This window comes from Oncorhynchus masou, chromosome 11 (genome assembly GCF_036934945.1).
Source record: "Oncorhynchus masou masou isolate Uvic2021 chromosome 11, UVic_Omas_1.1, whole genome shotgun sequence".
NCBI lineage: Eukaryota > Metazoa > Chordata > Actinopteri > Salmoniformes > Salmonidae > Oncorhynchus > Oncorhynchus masou.
The window spans coordinates 57,829,927-57,846,757 of NC_088222.1; the positions used below are offsets into that span (position 1 = coordinate 57,829,927).

Consider the following 16,831-nt stretch of genomic DNA (forward strand, 5'->3'; position numbering starts at 1 on the left):
AACGACGAGACGGCCTACAGGGAGGAGGTGAGGGCCCTCAGTATGGTGTCAGGAAAATAACCTCACACTCAACGTCAACAAAACAAAGGAGATGATCGTGGACATCAGGAAACAGCAGAGGGAGCACCCCCCCATCCACATCGAAGGGACATCAGTGGAGAAGGTGGAAAGTTTTAAGTTTCTCGGGCTAACACATCATGGACAAACTGAAATGGTCCACCCACACAGACAGCGTGGTGAAGAAGGCGCAATAGCGCCTCTTCAACCTCAGAAGGCTGAGGAAATTTGGCTCGTCACCAAAAACTCTCACAAACTTTTACAGATGCACAATCAAGAGCATCCTGTCGGGCTGTATCACCGCCTGGTACGGCAACTGCTCCGCCCACAACTGTAAGGCTCTCCAGAGGGTAGTGAGGTCTGCACAAGGCATCACCAGGGGCAAACTACCTGCCCTCCAGGACACCTACACCACCGATGTCACAGTAAGGCCAAAAAGATCATCAAGGACAACAACCACCCGAGCCACTGCCTATTTATCCCGCTATCATCCAGAAGTTGAGGTCAGTACAGGTGCATCAAAGCTGGGACCGAGAGACTGGAAAAAAGTAATCAGACTCAAGGCCATCAGACCGTTAAACAGCCATCACTAACATTGAGTGGCTGCTGCCAACATACTGACTCAAATCTCTAGCCACGTAATAATTCAAAATTGGATGTAATAAATGTATCCCCCATGAAGCCCATCTGTCAGTCTGGGCTTCATCACCTCATCTTTCAAGTCTCCATGTGCTGACTCCATACATATTTCTGTGAACACAAAACACACATAGTCACTGTTCTATTACTAATGGCAGTTAGTACCTGTTTGTGTGTCAGATATACTATGTTAAAGTTTGAACAGGTTAGTTACATTATATGCATCTAAAAAGCAAACAATAATGTCAATTTACATAAACTATGTTTCACAATTAGGTTATCAAACATATCAAAGTAATGAAGTGGGTTACCTTCTGTATTTGTACAAAATGGTAGGCCTGTGAAAGCTGCTGACAGGTGAAGGTTGCTGGCCGGATTCTTATCAAAATGTGGCTAACTGTGCCAACTGTTAGTTTGTTAATGCTAGTTAGTACACTGTTGTAGTCAGACATGAGTTAGCTAGTACCGCCATAGCTGCATCCAATATTTATTTGTGCCCTTGAGATGGGTTGCACCTCTGAGGCTAACGTGACTGTTTAGTCTAAATTACACTAATTTAGAGGAGATTGAAATTACGACACATTGCTGAAGTAGGAAACGATTTATGATGTCCAATTTACCTTAGTGACATGGCAATGTTGTCATTACTGTCTTATGGTTGCTGACCCAATTCAAGAAGATCATTGAATGTAATAAAAACCTCGAGAGAAAAAAAATAAAAGAATTGCTAGCAATGTTAGCTAGCTAAAATACAGTGGTCCCTTCAATCTTAGTTAGCTGGTTAACGCGATACTGCATATAAGGTCAATCTGACGACATCATGACGAAAGGTTTTCCTTCTAACTAATTATTTGCCTCCTTTTGAAATGTTATCGTGTTTCCAAGCCAAATCCGAGTTGTATTGAAGTAGGCTAAAGTTAGCTAGCTAGCTAACGTCGATTATGCTAGCGATGATGATGGTAATGATTAAAAACATACATAACCAGCAGTCTATGGTCTAGCTACCGGTATACTCACCACCACTGGGGACTAACAAACTAGAACCCCCTCTTCTGCAAGGGAGGGTCCTTCGGCAGGACATGCAAACCATAGTTGATCAATCTGTATAGTTAGGGCTTTTTTGGTCTCAAACGGCTGTGACCTTTGAACGCGTTGGGGGCAATTAAACAACTGCGCCCAGTAAAATAAAGGTAATAAAAATATCGATGGCTGTTTTCAAATGGATTAGTTGTTTTATTAAGGGCAGTTGCCGTTGTCATTCACTCTAGAACTCTCCTTTACATTAATATCACAAATTATACTGCACATCAAATCAAAGTAATCACGAGTTAAAACTATTTCAGATGCAACAAAATAACTTCTGGTAAACGTTTGATTTCAGCAAATGTGTACATTATGTCATATAGGGAGCAGATGTTCAATTTAACACGCTTCCTCTTTTGAAGTTATAGTGCACTTTGGAAAGCATTCAGGCCTCTACTTTTTCCATATTTTGTTACGTTACAGCTTTTATTGTTTTAATAATTTGCAACTATTTAAAAAAGTATATATATCGTTTTGTCATTATGGTGTATTGTGTGTAGATTGATGAGAAAAAGACGATTTAATCGAAACTTATAATAAGGCTGCAACGTAGCAAAATGTGGAAGATTTCAAGTGGTCTGAATACTTTCCGAATGCACTGTAAATAAATTAAAATGTGCATTTTAAGTGCAAAATAAAGTAACACGATTTCATCTTAAATCACCCATAAATCCCATCATGACAGGAGGAATGATCGTGAGCAACAGGGTGTGGCAATTGAATGCAAGCTTCACCCGAAAAAAATGTCTATTTATGCGTACCTCGGTTGACTTTATGCTTTAGATGTTCAATGTTGCTTTTGAAAAAAAATAATTTAAAGGAAGTTTCACCATATTAAAACGAGAGTTCACGTAACAGGGTTGACCTTAAAATGAGGTACAGACATACATTACTAACTAATCACATTAAATAAATAATATCCGTCAGAAATGACAGGGCAGGTAGCCTTGTGGTTAGAGTGTTGGACTAGTAATCGGAAGGTTGCGAGTTCAAACCCTGAGCTGTCGTTCTGCCGTTAACCCACTGTTCCTAGGCCGTCATTGAAAATAAGAATTTGTTTCTTAACTGACTTGCCTGGTTAAATAAAGGTAAAATAAATAAACATGGTCAAAGCAACTAAATAACTAGGGCTGATGGTGAAACTTGGAGATATGCATGAATTGCTGTGTGGCTGGGTAACATTTTCCAGAAAAAAAATACAGCAAATATACCCCGACATATCACATAACACAGGATAAATATGACCTAAAACACCACACATTTCCCTTGACAAACAAGCCCGTTATTATTGCCAAGTAGGGAGCGCAAGTAAGCAACCGCTAACATAACTACTAACACTTTTATTTATTTTTCCTTTATTTTACTTGGCAAGTCAGTTAAGAATCAATTCTTGTTTTCAATGACGGGGGTTAACTGCCTGTTCAGGAGCAGAACGACAGATTTGTACCTTGTCAACTCGGGGATTTGAACTTGCAACCTTCCGGTTACTAGTCCAACGCTCAAACCACTTGGCTACCCTGCTGACAAAACAGGCCACCTGACCGAGTGAGACAGTAAAAAAAAAAACATAACAAAATACACATGTCTATCACCTACATATTCAGAGAGAGAGATTATATAGCAGCAGACAAATTCAGTGATAAAATGGAACAAAGTATAGTGTCACAAAATACGGATATGTTTATGTTTGTTCAGTCTGACAGTCGAATGCGATAACATATCAGAGATCAGATCGACCACTCCCACTCAAAGAAACGATCTACAGTACAGGCACACGTTGATTAAGCAAGGAAGAATAGAAAGCCCTGGAAGTGTTTTCATTATGCCCAAAAGTGCACACTTTTTGCCATATGAAAACATCCACAAACACTTTAGGGCTATATCTTGAAATACGGCGGACATGAAATGAAACTCAACAGGCATTCAGGCATGAAATCATTATATATAATACCACAGCAGGTATGAATACACTAGCTCACTTTGAATAAAGTACATACATGCATGGCCTACCAAGGCAGGCATGAAAACATTAGGCTAAAATATGTTTCCGCTTGTTTAACGGCTTGAGATTTGGGTTGGGTATTTCCCTTTATTGCTTGCACCTGCTGTTATTGAGCGGTGGAAATGTTTAAATCTCCATTAGCTGCGTGCCACAACCTGTGCAGGGTCGTTGCTGTCAGCTTCAGTAAACAATGGCGTTATTTCCAAGGTGTCTGGAAGTTACAGGTTTCCTGAGAGAACGCCAGAAAATCTCTCCATCAAAGCATGAATGAGGTTGTTTGTAATTTCCTCTATGGCCAACAGATCAAATCGAGTTGAAGTCGGATCTCATGCAAGATCCACTATTAAACCACTCAGGTCTCGAGGTGCTGTGGGTTTCACTCACGGTAATCCTCTTCCTCGTGTGCCCATTGCGGATAAAGAATTAATTCCACGCAGAACTAAAAAGTCGGTTAAATGTCCACGCGGTATCAAGTTCGATCCTGCTGCGCGGAGAAGCCACTCCGCCGTCAGCGGAAGAAAATAGTTGCTTCGTGAGAATTTTTGGGCTTACTGAAGTACGTTCTGTTTCGTTTTACAAACGATTCTAGTGAAGTCTGTGCGTGGTGTTGCCCGGCCCTCTGTCTGCACTGATGAGTAGGCAAAGACATCAACTGTTCTCGTTGGAATCTCAATAATGCGTGATTGAAATCTCGATACTACATTCTTGAAATCACTTTACTGACTACTAGATGTATCCTATTGACTGTGCAGTGTGTCTACTACATTACAAAAATAACCCGCACTGATTAACATATTTTTAAAGATGAGGCTTACATAAAAGGGGGAAATGAGAAACATCACAATTGGCCTGAACTCCACGTTCCCATAATGCAAGAAGCATAGACGATGGACTAAAGAGTGAATGAATCATGGATACAGAGGTCGGTTAAATGAAGAGTGGCACCCATTTTTCACAATTGGTTATTGGCAATACTTTTTGTTCTTAATTCGGAAGAAACCGGTCTCTTAAACATTAGTGTCCAGTTGCAGTTGGTTCTCCAAAAAGCAGAATATTCAGAAATTAAATCCACCTTTATTGATTTGTAATGCTGAATGACGCTATCACCTTACAATTCTGTAGCTACATTTAAAAAAAATGTCACCTTTATTTAACTAGGCAAGTCAGTTAATTAAGAACATTCTTATTTACAATGACAGCCAAGGAACAGTGGGTTAACTGCCTTGTTCTGGGGCAGAACAACATATTTTTACCTGTCAGTTTACGGATTCGATCTGGCAACCTTTCGGTTACTGACCCAACACGAACCACTAGGCTACCTGCCAACCCCAATTCATGAGACGAACACAGCTGTAGCTCGGCCACCTTCCACCGCAGATGCGAAAGGTCAACATACAAAAAACATATATTTAGCAGACAGATGTTTATTTTTTATTATACCTTGAGCAGACATGAGGTGGCCTTTATTATTATTATTTAAAAATCAAAAACATTTTCATGCCCAGCTAATGAGGCCCCTTGATGTGAGGCCTGAGGCTATTGGCTCTTCTGCCTAATGGTAAGTCTGCCAGTGCTGATATGTTGGAAGTTATAGGAAAAGAGATGGACACCTACACCCTGGGCTGCACTACCTCCTTTTGTTTCTGTTGTGTTATTTGGTATGTTTTAAATTCTTTTTGGGGGGGAAAAATGTAGCTACGACTGAGATATGGTTGTCTCACCAAGCTATTTTAAGATGAATGCATTACTGTAAGTCGCTCGAGAAGAGCATCTACTAAATCAGGGTTTCCCCAAACACGGGTGCATGCCTTCGTTTATTTAATGTTTATTTAATGTTCAGAAACTGGTCCTTTGTTACTCTTCACTTCACTCCACCTGTTCAACCCAGATCCAAAAGAACCTGTCACTTTCCACCTCATGACATTTGTCGTAGTTTCAGCAGGATGGCCTTAAGGAAGACCCGGTGTGGTCTAGACTGGAGCAGGATTGAGTTCCCTATGGGTGATGGCTCAGCAGCTGAGAGTACATGGACAATGCACTGGTGAAGCTAAGGGGACTGCCAGCTAAGAGGTCAGGACGGTGCTTCCATGTGAGCTGTGGAGAAGTCGGACGAGGTGGTCCACTCAAAGTGGGTGAGTGGTGCGGCAGGGAAGACCGGGAAGGAGAGTGCAGGAAGCACAGCCAAGGAGGAGTGGGGCCACCCATACCTAGAACTCCAATTAGGGGCGGACTGGGACCAGAAATCAGCCCTGGCATTTCTCACACCAGCCCATTCTCTCTCTTTAGGCACCCACACTGGACAATTCTTTTCCTCAAGGCCCCCACACCTGCCCATTTATTTTCCCCATGAGGCCCCTGTTATTAGCCAGATAATTCTAATTTAACTGTAAAAACCTAAGTTAGACTGGCCCACTGGGCTAAAAACTAGGATGTGGTAATGAGTCTGACACTTTGGAAGTTATGGGAAACAAGATGGACGTCTGCCTCCTGGGCTGCACCACCTCCTGTGCCTTTTGTTTCCGTTTTATTTGGTATGTTTTAAATTTGCATGGTTGATTGGTGTTCTTGGGTCAACCTGGACAGTACTGAAAACATGAACTGACGGAAGCCAGGTCTTCATTTATTAAATGTTTTAAAACTGGTCCTTCACTGCCTGCTCAACCCAGATCCAAAAGAATATGTCACATTCCACCTCATGACATACAGTGGGGCAAAAAGTATTTAGTCAGCCACCAATTGTGCAAGTTCTCCCACTTAAAAAGATGAGGCCTGTAATTTTCAAAAAATGAGAAAATCCAGAAAATCACATTGTAGGATTTTTTATGAATCTATTTGCCAATTATGGTGGAAAATAAGTATTTGGTCACCTACAAACAAGCAAGATTTCTGTCTCTCACAGACCTGTAACTACTTCTTTAAGAGGCTCCTCTGTCCTCCACTCGTTACCTGTATTAATGGCACCTGTTTGAACTTGTTATCAGTATAAAAGACACCTGTCCACAACCTCAAACAGTCACACTCCAAACTCCACTATGGCCAAGACCAAAGAGCTGTCAAAGGACACCAGAAACAAAATTGTAGACCTGCACCAGGCTGGGAAGACTGAATCTGCAATAGGTAAGCAGCTTGGTTTGAAGAAATCAACTGTGGGAGCAATTATTAGGAAATGGAAGACATACAAGACCACTGATAATCTCCCTCAATCTGGGGCTCCACGCAAGATCTCACCCCGTGGGGTCAAAATGATTACAACAACAGTGTATAAACTGTATCAGTGTATAAACACCTATAAAACCACACTAAACCGGTCCAGTTTGTGGTTTAACTGTTACCAGCCTTCTTGCTCTCTATTTTAATAGTAAATGACCCCGTATAATATATTACATTTTTTATTGAAAGTTTATTTTAACTAGGCAAGTCAGCTAAGAACAAATTCTAATTTACAATGATGGCCTAACAAAAGTCCTCCTGCGGGAATGGGGGCTGTGATAAAATATATATATATAAATAAATATATATAAATATAGGACAAAACACACATCAAGACAAGAGAGACAACACTACATAAAGAGAGACCTAAGACAGCAACACAGCACTGCAGCAACACAAAACATGGTACAACATTATTTGGCACAGACAACAGCACAAAGGGCAAGAAGGTAGAGACAACAATACATCATGCAAAGCAGCTACAACTGTCAGTAAGTGTCCATGATTGAGTCTTTGAATGAAGGGATTGAGATAAAACTGTCCAGTTTGAGTGTTTGTTGCAGCTCGTTCCAGTCTTCAGCTGCTGAAAACTGAAAAGATGAGTGATCCAAGGATGTGTGGGCTTTGGGGACGTTAACAGAATGTGACTGGCAGAACGTGTGTTGTATGTGGAGGATGAGGGCTGCAGTAGATATCTCAGATAGGGGGGAGTGAGGTCTAAGAGGGTTTTATAAATAAGCATCAATCAGTGGGTCTTGCGACAGGTATACAGAGATGACCAGTTTACAGAGGAGTATAGAGTGCAGTGATGTGTCCTATAAGGAGCATTGGTGGAAAATCTGATGGCCGAATGGTAAAGAACATCTAGCCGTTAGAGAGCACCATTAACTGCCGATCTTTAAATGATGTCTTCGTAATCTAGCATGGATAGGATGGCCATCTGAATCAGGGTTAGTTTGGCAGCTGGGGTGAAAGAGGAGTGATTATGATAGAGGAAACCAAGTCTAGATATAACTTTAGCCTGCAGCTTTGATATGTGTTGAGAGAAGGGCAGTGTACCGTCTTGTCATACTCCCAGTACTTGTATGAGGTGACTACCTCAAGCTCTAAACCCTCAGAGGTAGTAATAACACCTGTGGGAGGAGGGGCATTCTTCTTACCAAACCACATGACATTTGTTTTGGAGGTGTTCAGAACAAGGTTAAGGGTAGAGAAAGCTTGTTGGACACTAAGATAGCTTTGTTGCAGAGTATTTAACACAAAATCCGGGTAGGGGCCAGCTGAGTATAAGTCTAGTCATGGCTTAGTCAAATAGGAATCCTGACTTAATGAGGTGACATTATCACTTTATCACAGACATTATCACAGAAATAACATGATTTGACAAACTTGGTTTGTTTACTTTAGAAGTGTCTATTCCACTTTATGGAACAGTATTTATCTGATGTGTTTGAGTAGGATTCTTTCTTCCAGGACTGATGGAAGTCCACAACAGTATGTCTGTTAAGGGATCTTCCACATTAAATAGGGCCTGGCAAATTTACATGGTGTCACGTGTGCTCCCTCTCTGGCCTCTCGGTCACCAGACTGCTGTTATGGCGCACACCTGTCACCATCATTACACGCACCTGTGTCATTGCTCACCTGGACTCCGTCACTTCCTTGATTACCTGTCACTCCCTTTGGTTCCTTCCCCTGGCATTCCTGTCTGTGAGTCTTGTATTAGGGTTCATTTCTTTATTAAAACACTCACTCCCTGAACTTGCTTCACGACTCTCAGCGCACATCTTTACACATAGTAGCAGGAAGATAAGTATGCCGTGAACCAAAAGGTTGTGAGTTCCAATCCCAGGTGAGGACATGTTGAATAATAATTAGTGTATAAATGAACAAGCACAATGTAATCATGTACGTCAAAACGTGTGTCATATGTTGAAACCATTGTATTTTAAAAGCACTAATTGAATGTGTCGGTGTCCAAGAGCTAAGTTTGGCCCAACTAAACATTTTAAGTTCGGGTAACATTTTGACCAAAAAGTTCAGTAAACTACAAAAGACTGTGGAACCAGTTATTAAATAAGAATTAGTTGAATCAAACACTGTACACCTGGCGACGGTGTCAGAGTGCATGCACCTGACCCGCCACAGGAGTCGCTAGAGCATGATGGGACAAGGACATTTAAGGTTGGCTAAACCCTCCCCTAACCTGTATGACGCCAATTGTGTGTCGTCTCATGGGTCTCCCGGTCACGGCAGGCTGCAACACAGCCCGGTATCGAACCAGGATCTGTAGAAACGCAGACTGCTGTGTCACCGTTTTCTGGTTTTCCAGATAAATATTTGAAATCATTCAGTCGTGTAATCACTGCAACGCTTCGGTTTCTGAGCCTCTGCGTCCAACGCCAGGCTTAGACAAATGCAGACCAGGATGATCAGGGTGATGGAAACAGAGGTGAAGGCAGACTAGACTAAAAGCCAAGAGTGCGCTGACACTTGGTGCTCAGAACTATCCGCTTTACACCGGTTTACAGGCAAGGCCAACACCCAACGTTTTGGGGAGGGGTGTGACATTGGGTTGGTCACATACCTGCTTGGTTAGTATGACGAGACATTATTGAGGGCAACAATTTGTTCAGGCAACTAGAGAATTATTAACACACATGATTTTAGCACTTTCAAGTGGCAATATACTGTAGCTCAGTGGGTGTGTCGGAAATCTTTTAGCTATTTTTGGTCTTTGCCATATCTGTCCTTGGAAAAGAAACACTGAAACACAGCTTTTCAAATATTTACTGATTTGCTTGCTATGTGGGGTCTAGACCAGGTTATTTTAAAGCACTTTGATAAGTGCCTACTTAAGAAGGGCTTTATAATTTTTTAAAAAATTATTTACTCAGGGTAGCCCAATAGTGCCCAGAGTAAAAACCTTTTCACAAACAGGATGAAAATGTACATTACAAATAAAACAACCATAAGGCACAACCTCAACACAACAATTTCAACAAATAAACCACTACAATCAATTGAAACAACTGCAATATAGTTCTACAACTTGAGGCAAAATTTATTTGGAAATTGGATGGTAGTTATAAGTCAGAAATATCTCCTAAATCATTAGGAACACCTCGTCTTTCCATGACAGACTGACCATGTGAATCCTGGTGAAAGTTATGACCTCTTGTTAAATCCACTTCAATCAGTGTAGATGAAGGGGGGGAGATGAGTTAAAGAAGGATTTTTAAGTCGTGAGACATGGATTGTGCATGTGTCCCATTCAGAGGGTGAATGGGCAAAACAAATATAAAACACATATATCCAACTGTGGGAAGCATTGGAGTCAACATGGGCCAGCATCCCTGTGGAATGCTTTCGACACCTTGTAGAGTCTATGCCCCAACAAATTGAGGGTGTTCTGAAGGGAATAGGGGGTGCAACTCAATATTAGGAAGGTGTTCTTAATGTTTTGAACACTCACTCTAGGTCAAAGGTTCTGCAATAAGTGGTGCAGACAGCTGCAGTAAGAAGGGATTAAGTGACTCAGCCCCAAATGGATTTTTTAAACAAATCTTTTCGAAGCACTTAGTGCATCATAGACACCAATGGTTGAAATGAAAATAAAGTATATGTCTGTTTGTCACCCCAGAACAAATTGTAGAGAATGATGCATTAGAGGACTCAGATCAACCTTTCAAATAGGTGGCCAGCTGAAACAAAACAGCAATTAAAGTACCACACATTTCCATTGTGTCTAGTATGGGACCAAAGGATGTCAAAACCAGCTGTCAATAAGGGGGTGGAGTTTTGTTTCAAAGATTTGACCACTTTCGGGAAGTTAGCTGGATTACCACAAATGTGTCCTAAACTGGGAAAAATATCAGCCCCCTCAGAGTAGCATGAGATTGAACTTCACTCAACTTTCTAGAGATTTCCTCCTTATTTGTTGACACTATCAACGTTTCCCTTCACTGTGGGAATTGTGATCAAATCAACGCAATATTAGTCACTTTCAATGCAACATAATGAAACAAAAGGAACTATGCAAGAGATTGTTGTAGGCAAACAATAAAATAATAATGCATTTTAATTTGTAAAAGTGGTTTTTTTAGAACAAAGTTGCATGTACAAACACAACATTTTCAGTTACCTCCTACAAGTTTTTTAGACATCTTTGAAAAGCAAGTCTGGTAAAAGAGCCTTTTTTCCCTTTTCCCCTGCAGAGTTGTATTTTGAGACGGGCTTGAATAAGTTAGCCAATAGGCAGAGAGTAGCATAATTTGTCTGAGTCTCTGTAATAATGGTATGGGAATAATAATGCATTTTAATTTGTAAAGTGGTTTCTTGCAACAAACACAACATTTTCAGTTGTCTGAAGGACAAGTTGATGCTCAGGTTAATATCTAGCCCTGCAAGTTTTTTTCAAAAGTCATGGAATGTAGGATTACATTGAACAACACACAATGACTGCTATTGTAGGCAGAATGATAGAACAGCAATTTCCATGTTAAAATGTTATGCATTTTATCCATTGTTTCTGATGGTAGGCCACTACATTATGGTCAAATAGCCACAGTAGCCTACTTGACCACTGTCTGAAACTGTAACTTAAAGCGGGTACAGCCTCAGAGATCCCGGTAAAACACACACCGGAAGTTGCCCAGAATTTTTGTTCCAAGTTTGTGCTCAACAGAATGAGGGAACATTGATTACCACCACTATTCAAGAAATGCTGATTTTGCTTTTCTAACCATTTATTTCTCTGAAGGACTTTCAATCAAATGTAGAATCAGTCAGCTTTAGCCCAAACTACATTTCTTTGCTGTAATTTCACATACAATTAATGTGTGAACCAAGGATTAGATCTGTTTTTCACCCGATAGCATTTTGTGCGGCGCATGTTTATCTGCCACAGAGTAAAACAGGGAAATAAAAGTTAAGAGTCTGATCCGAATCATTGCTACAACCCACCAGGCAATCAACCTTAGCTCAGACAAAAAAACATAGCATTAAAAGATCTCTGTAATAATGCATGAGCAAGATTTAGGTAGTTTAACATGTTTTATACAGGCAATGGGACTATAGTCACTGAACTCATTGGCAATTATCCCATTAGCTGTACATTTATGAGGGGTATTTGTTAGAATAATATCTAAGTAGATTTCTCAGGGTGTTTAAAGTTGGGGTGAGTTGGTTATCCGCAGAGTTAGATTTAGCTCAGGATAAATATCAGATACTGGAATCAACCAATCCAGATTAAGATCACACACTACTAATAATTCGGATTTAGCATAATTAGACAGCAGGTCAGACAATTTCTTAAGAGCACAAAAGGATGCCTGGGGAGGGTGATAAATTCGCACTAGTGTCAAATGGGAATTATTACACATTGCACATTTACACACAAATTGCTTAGGGACTAAGGTGGTAATAGATACAGAAACATATTAGTTGCTCTATATGTATATGGTCACACCCCTTCCTCTGCCAACACTATCAGATCTTAAAAATAAATAAATAAATGATATCCAGTATATGTTACATCCTGAATGTTTTTTGTTACGATTTCCAAATGTTCTATGAATTTGAACGGGATCTTAAGCATTTACAATCTCTAACCCAGTTGGATCTGTAACATTTCATTTGAACTATATCTCAATTATAACACTGTCCAAAGGTTGACAAACATGGTCACATAAACAGCACGTGGCATTTTCCACCAAATCTAAGCACTTTACTTTACTTTGCCGTTTTATAATCTGGTCGCTGACAGGCATTTATGTCTCCGCCACATTGTGTTTTAAATTTTTTTTTAACTAGGCAAGTAAGAACAAATTATTACTTACAATGACGGCCTACTCTGTCCAAAACCGGACGGCGCTGGGCCAATTGTGCGCTGGCCTTTGGGGCTCCCAATCATGGGCCGGTTGTGATATAGCCCGGAATCGAACCACAGTCTGTAGTGACGCCTCTAGCACTGCGATGCAGTGCCTTAGACTGCTGCGCCACTCTGGAGCCCAAATCAGAAAGGTGCAGGCAGAGGTCTGGCCCAGAGACAATCTTAGCTGTTATAGTATTGTTGATACGGATATATTAGAGTCCAGGAGATGAGATTAGGACTTTCTCTTCTTTGTTAGGTATTTATTTATTCTATGCTGTATGATGCGTTCTTGTACTGTTCCTTTCTTGTGTTTTGTCTATATTCCATCAGGGACCTGTAATGAACACTATGGGAGACAAGCACAGAACGCAGCAGGTGTTTATTTGTAAAAGACCACAGGAGGAGGCAGGTAGCTGGGTCCAGGGGCAGGCAGAAGGTCATACACAGGGGGTCCAAGAAGGAAACAGTAACGTTGTCTGGGAGATCAGGCCATAGGTTGATAACAGGAAATCCTAAAGGCCAAAGTACAGGCAGGAAATAAGCAAAAAGGCGTCGTTAGTGAGGCAGGCAGAAACTATCATACACGGAGGATTCAATTACGGGAAAAACAGATCTTTGAAAAGAAGTGTCACAAAACAAAAAATACCTCACAATGATGGGCTGCAAAGAATTGAACTAAATAGTGTGTGACAATGACATACAGGTGTGTGAACAGGTGAATGGGATCTGGGGAGTGAGCTGTGTTTAGGTGATCTATGTGTTTGAGAGTGTGAGCTGGAAAGTAGGCTAGAAAGTGAGCTGCGTTCATTCAGTGGATCTACATGTTTGAGAGTGAGTTGGAAGCAGACGTTACAGTACCCCTTCCCCCTCACGGGCGGCTCTTCATGGCCTAGGAAGCTGAGCAGGGGGCCTCCTCCGGGGACGTGAAGCTGGGTGGTCAGGACGGTTACAGTGGAAAGCCAGAATCATGGCTGGGTCGTGGGACTGTTCTTCAGGTCTGTACCCCTCCCAATCCACCAGGTAGTGGATGCGACCACTCAGGCGCTTGGAGTCAAGGAGGGCTTGGACAGAATAGGCCAGTGCACCGACATCAAACGGAGAGGGTGCACCGAGGTGCGCCACTGGAGGATGGAAAGGACGGTACCTCACAGGCTTGAGAAGGGACACATGGAAGGATGAGGAGATCCGGTAATGTCGAGGCAACTGGAGATGGTAGATGACAGGATTGATGCGGTGTGTTATTTTGAAGGAAACAATGAACCGGGGACTGAACTTTTGCAGAGGTCATGAAGCCGGATGTTCCGGATAGAGAGCCACACACGTTGCCCAGGGTGGAAGAGTAATTTGGCGACGCCGGTCTGAAATCCGTTTCTGGGAGAGGGAAGCTTGATGTAGGTGTCGATGTGCTGGCTCACTCAGTCGAAACCACTCATCAGCGGCAGGGGTGGTATCTGAGGACACACTGAAAAGGAGACGGAGAGAGTAATGCACCAGGGAAATCTGTGCGTATTCGTTCCAGGCTAGATAGCGACTCAACTTGTGTGGTTGGTGGTTGGTGTGTGCAGAGTTGGCAAAGGTACTTCCCTATTTCCTGATTCAGGCGTTCCGTCTTACCATTGGTTTGGGGATGGTATCCGGAGGATAGGCTGATGGAGACCCCCAGTCGGTCCCAGAAGGCTCGCCATACCCTGGAGACCCCGATCCGAAACAATGTCTTCCGGGATCCCATAAAGAAGAAACACCTGTTGGAACATGCACGCGGACATTTCCATGGCATTAGGTAGATGCGGAAGGGGGATGAGTCGGCACATCTTGGAGAACCAGTCCACTAAAACTAAAATAGTAGTGAAGCCCGAAGAGTCTGGCAGATCAGTGAGGAAATCCATAGCGATGTGGGACCATGGTCTGTGTGGTGTAGGTAAAGGCTCAAACTTACCGGTAGGTAGTTGATGAGGGCTCTTTACCCATGCACAGACGGGACAGAAAAGAACGTAATCTCGGACGGTTGCTGTTAGGGATGAACACCAGAACTGCGTGTCAGTAGCTCCGTGGTCCGGGTGAACCAGGGATGGCCAGAACTCAGCGAGGTATGGCACCACTGCATTAGTTGGAGTCTGACGGACGCCGGAACGTAGGTCTTGCCTGCAGGGGTGTCGGGGGGTGCTGGATCGTGGCGTAGGGCCTCTTGGACGGCTGATTAGATTTCCCATTGTATGGGTCCCACGACACAAGACGGAGGCAGGATGGGTTCGGGAGCTGGGTTAGAGGAAGGGGAGTCAAATAGATGGGATAATGAATCAGCCTTCACATTTTTATTGCCAGGCAGATGGGTGATGGTGAAGTTGACTGAATCGGGTGATGAAGAGTGCCCAGCGAGCCTGTCTGGGGTTGAGCCTCTTAGCACTTCTTAAGTACTCCAAATTTTGGTGGTTGGTAAGGATAAGGAATGGGTGATGAGCTCCCTCTAACCAGTGGCGGCACTCTTCGATAGCCAGCTTAATGGCAAGGAGCTCTCGGTTCCCGACATCATAGTTCCTCTCAGATGGGTGACAGTTTCTTGGAAAAGAAGCCACATCGGTGTAATTTGGGAGGTGTCCCTATCCACTCCTACGACAAAATCCTTGGAAATGTTGTAGTTCCTTTACGGTGGTAGGTTTGGGCCAGTTAAGCACGGCCGTGACTTTGACTTTGTCCATGTTGACCCCTCCTGGTGTCAACACGAAACCTAGGAAGGTTACCGTACTAAAGTGAAAGGCGCTATTCTCAGCCTTGACATAAAGATTGTGGTCCTGTAGCCATTGGAGGACCTGTTGCACATGCTGTACTTGTTCTGCAATGGAGTGAGAGTAGATCAAGATATCGTCAATGTACACGATGAGGAATTGGTTGATCATGTCCTGGAAAACTTCATTCATGAAGGACTGGAAGACTGCGGGAGCATTGGTGAGACCGTATGGCATAACGAGGTGTTCATAGTGTCCCCTAGCAGTGATGAACCCAGTCTTCCACTTGTGACGACCCTCCCACTCCGTCTTCTGTATTCTGTTTGTTCTTGTTTCCTTATTAGGATGCCGGTGGGCGGAGTTGGGGAGGGTCGTCAGCTACATGGGAAACACCTGGGCCAGGTGTGTCCCAGGATAAATAGACCTCCTCTACATTCATGGAGGAGACTCTCTCCATGCAGACACCATTGTAGATTGTGTTGTGGTTCTTGGTGGTCTTTTGTTTATTTGCTTTGGCACCTTTCAACAACCTGCATTATCACATTCATGCATGCAAAACACTCACTTACACTGCTGATTACTGATTACACACACCATTGTATATTATACTTAGTTACTTATTTAATAAATATATATATATTGCTACTCCTTATCTCCACGTTGTCTCCCTTTGTTACGGGCTTTGAGCCGGTTCGTGACAAGTGGGGACTCGTCCGGGATCTTTTGAACTATTGGTTTGGGAGGCCGTGGAGTTACGTGTTTGGTTTGCATATTTTGTTTGCGTGTGATAGGCCCAGTATTGGTTGCCTTTGTTATTTTGTTTGCGTGCTGTGTTGGAGAGAGTATAATGGTTAGTTTCCAGGCCCTGCTTAGCCTGAACTCTTGTTCTACTTTCTGTTGGGACGTCAGTCTGAGGTGAGTAATCGGCTGTGTACCTCAGTGGGAGATTTGGGTAGGGTAGTGGAACTTGCTACCTGGAGCTATAGCCTTTTTCCCCTGATAGGTTTAGCGACGTGTTTCATTTTTTGGAATATGTTGGGCATGGTTAATGTTTGTTATTTTTGTGTGGTGTCTGTGGACTGAGCAGTTGTCTCGGGGCACATCCGTGGCTTGGTGGAATTTACCAGCATGCTGGGGAGTTTTTCCTTGCCAGCGGGCTACAGTGCGTAAATTCCCACCGCAAATCTGCACGAAGACTAGGGTTGAGTTATTGTAGGTTTTGGGGAAGCTCCATATCTCATC

At 42.6% G+C, this 16,831-nt stretch overlaps 1 pseudogene; it reads right to left on the reverse strand.

Moving 5' to 3' along the window:
* The window catches only part of LOC135547889 (probable glutamate receptor), a 36,893-nt pseudogene extending 21,067 nt beyond the window's left edge, over window positions 1-15,826 (reverse strand).
* Window positions 15,827-16,831: the final 1,005 nt, after the last annotated feature.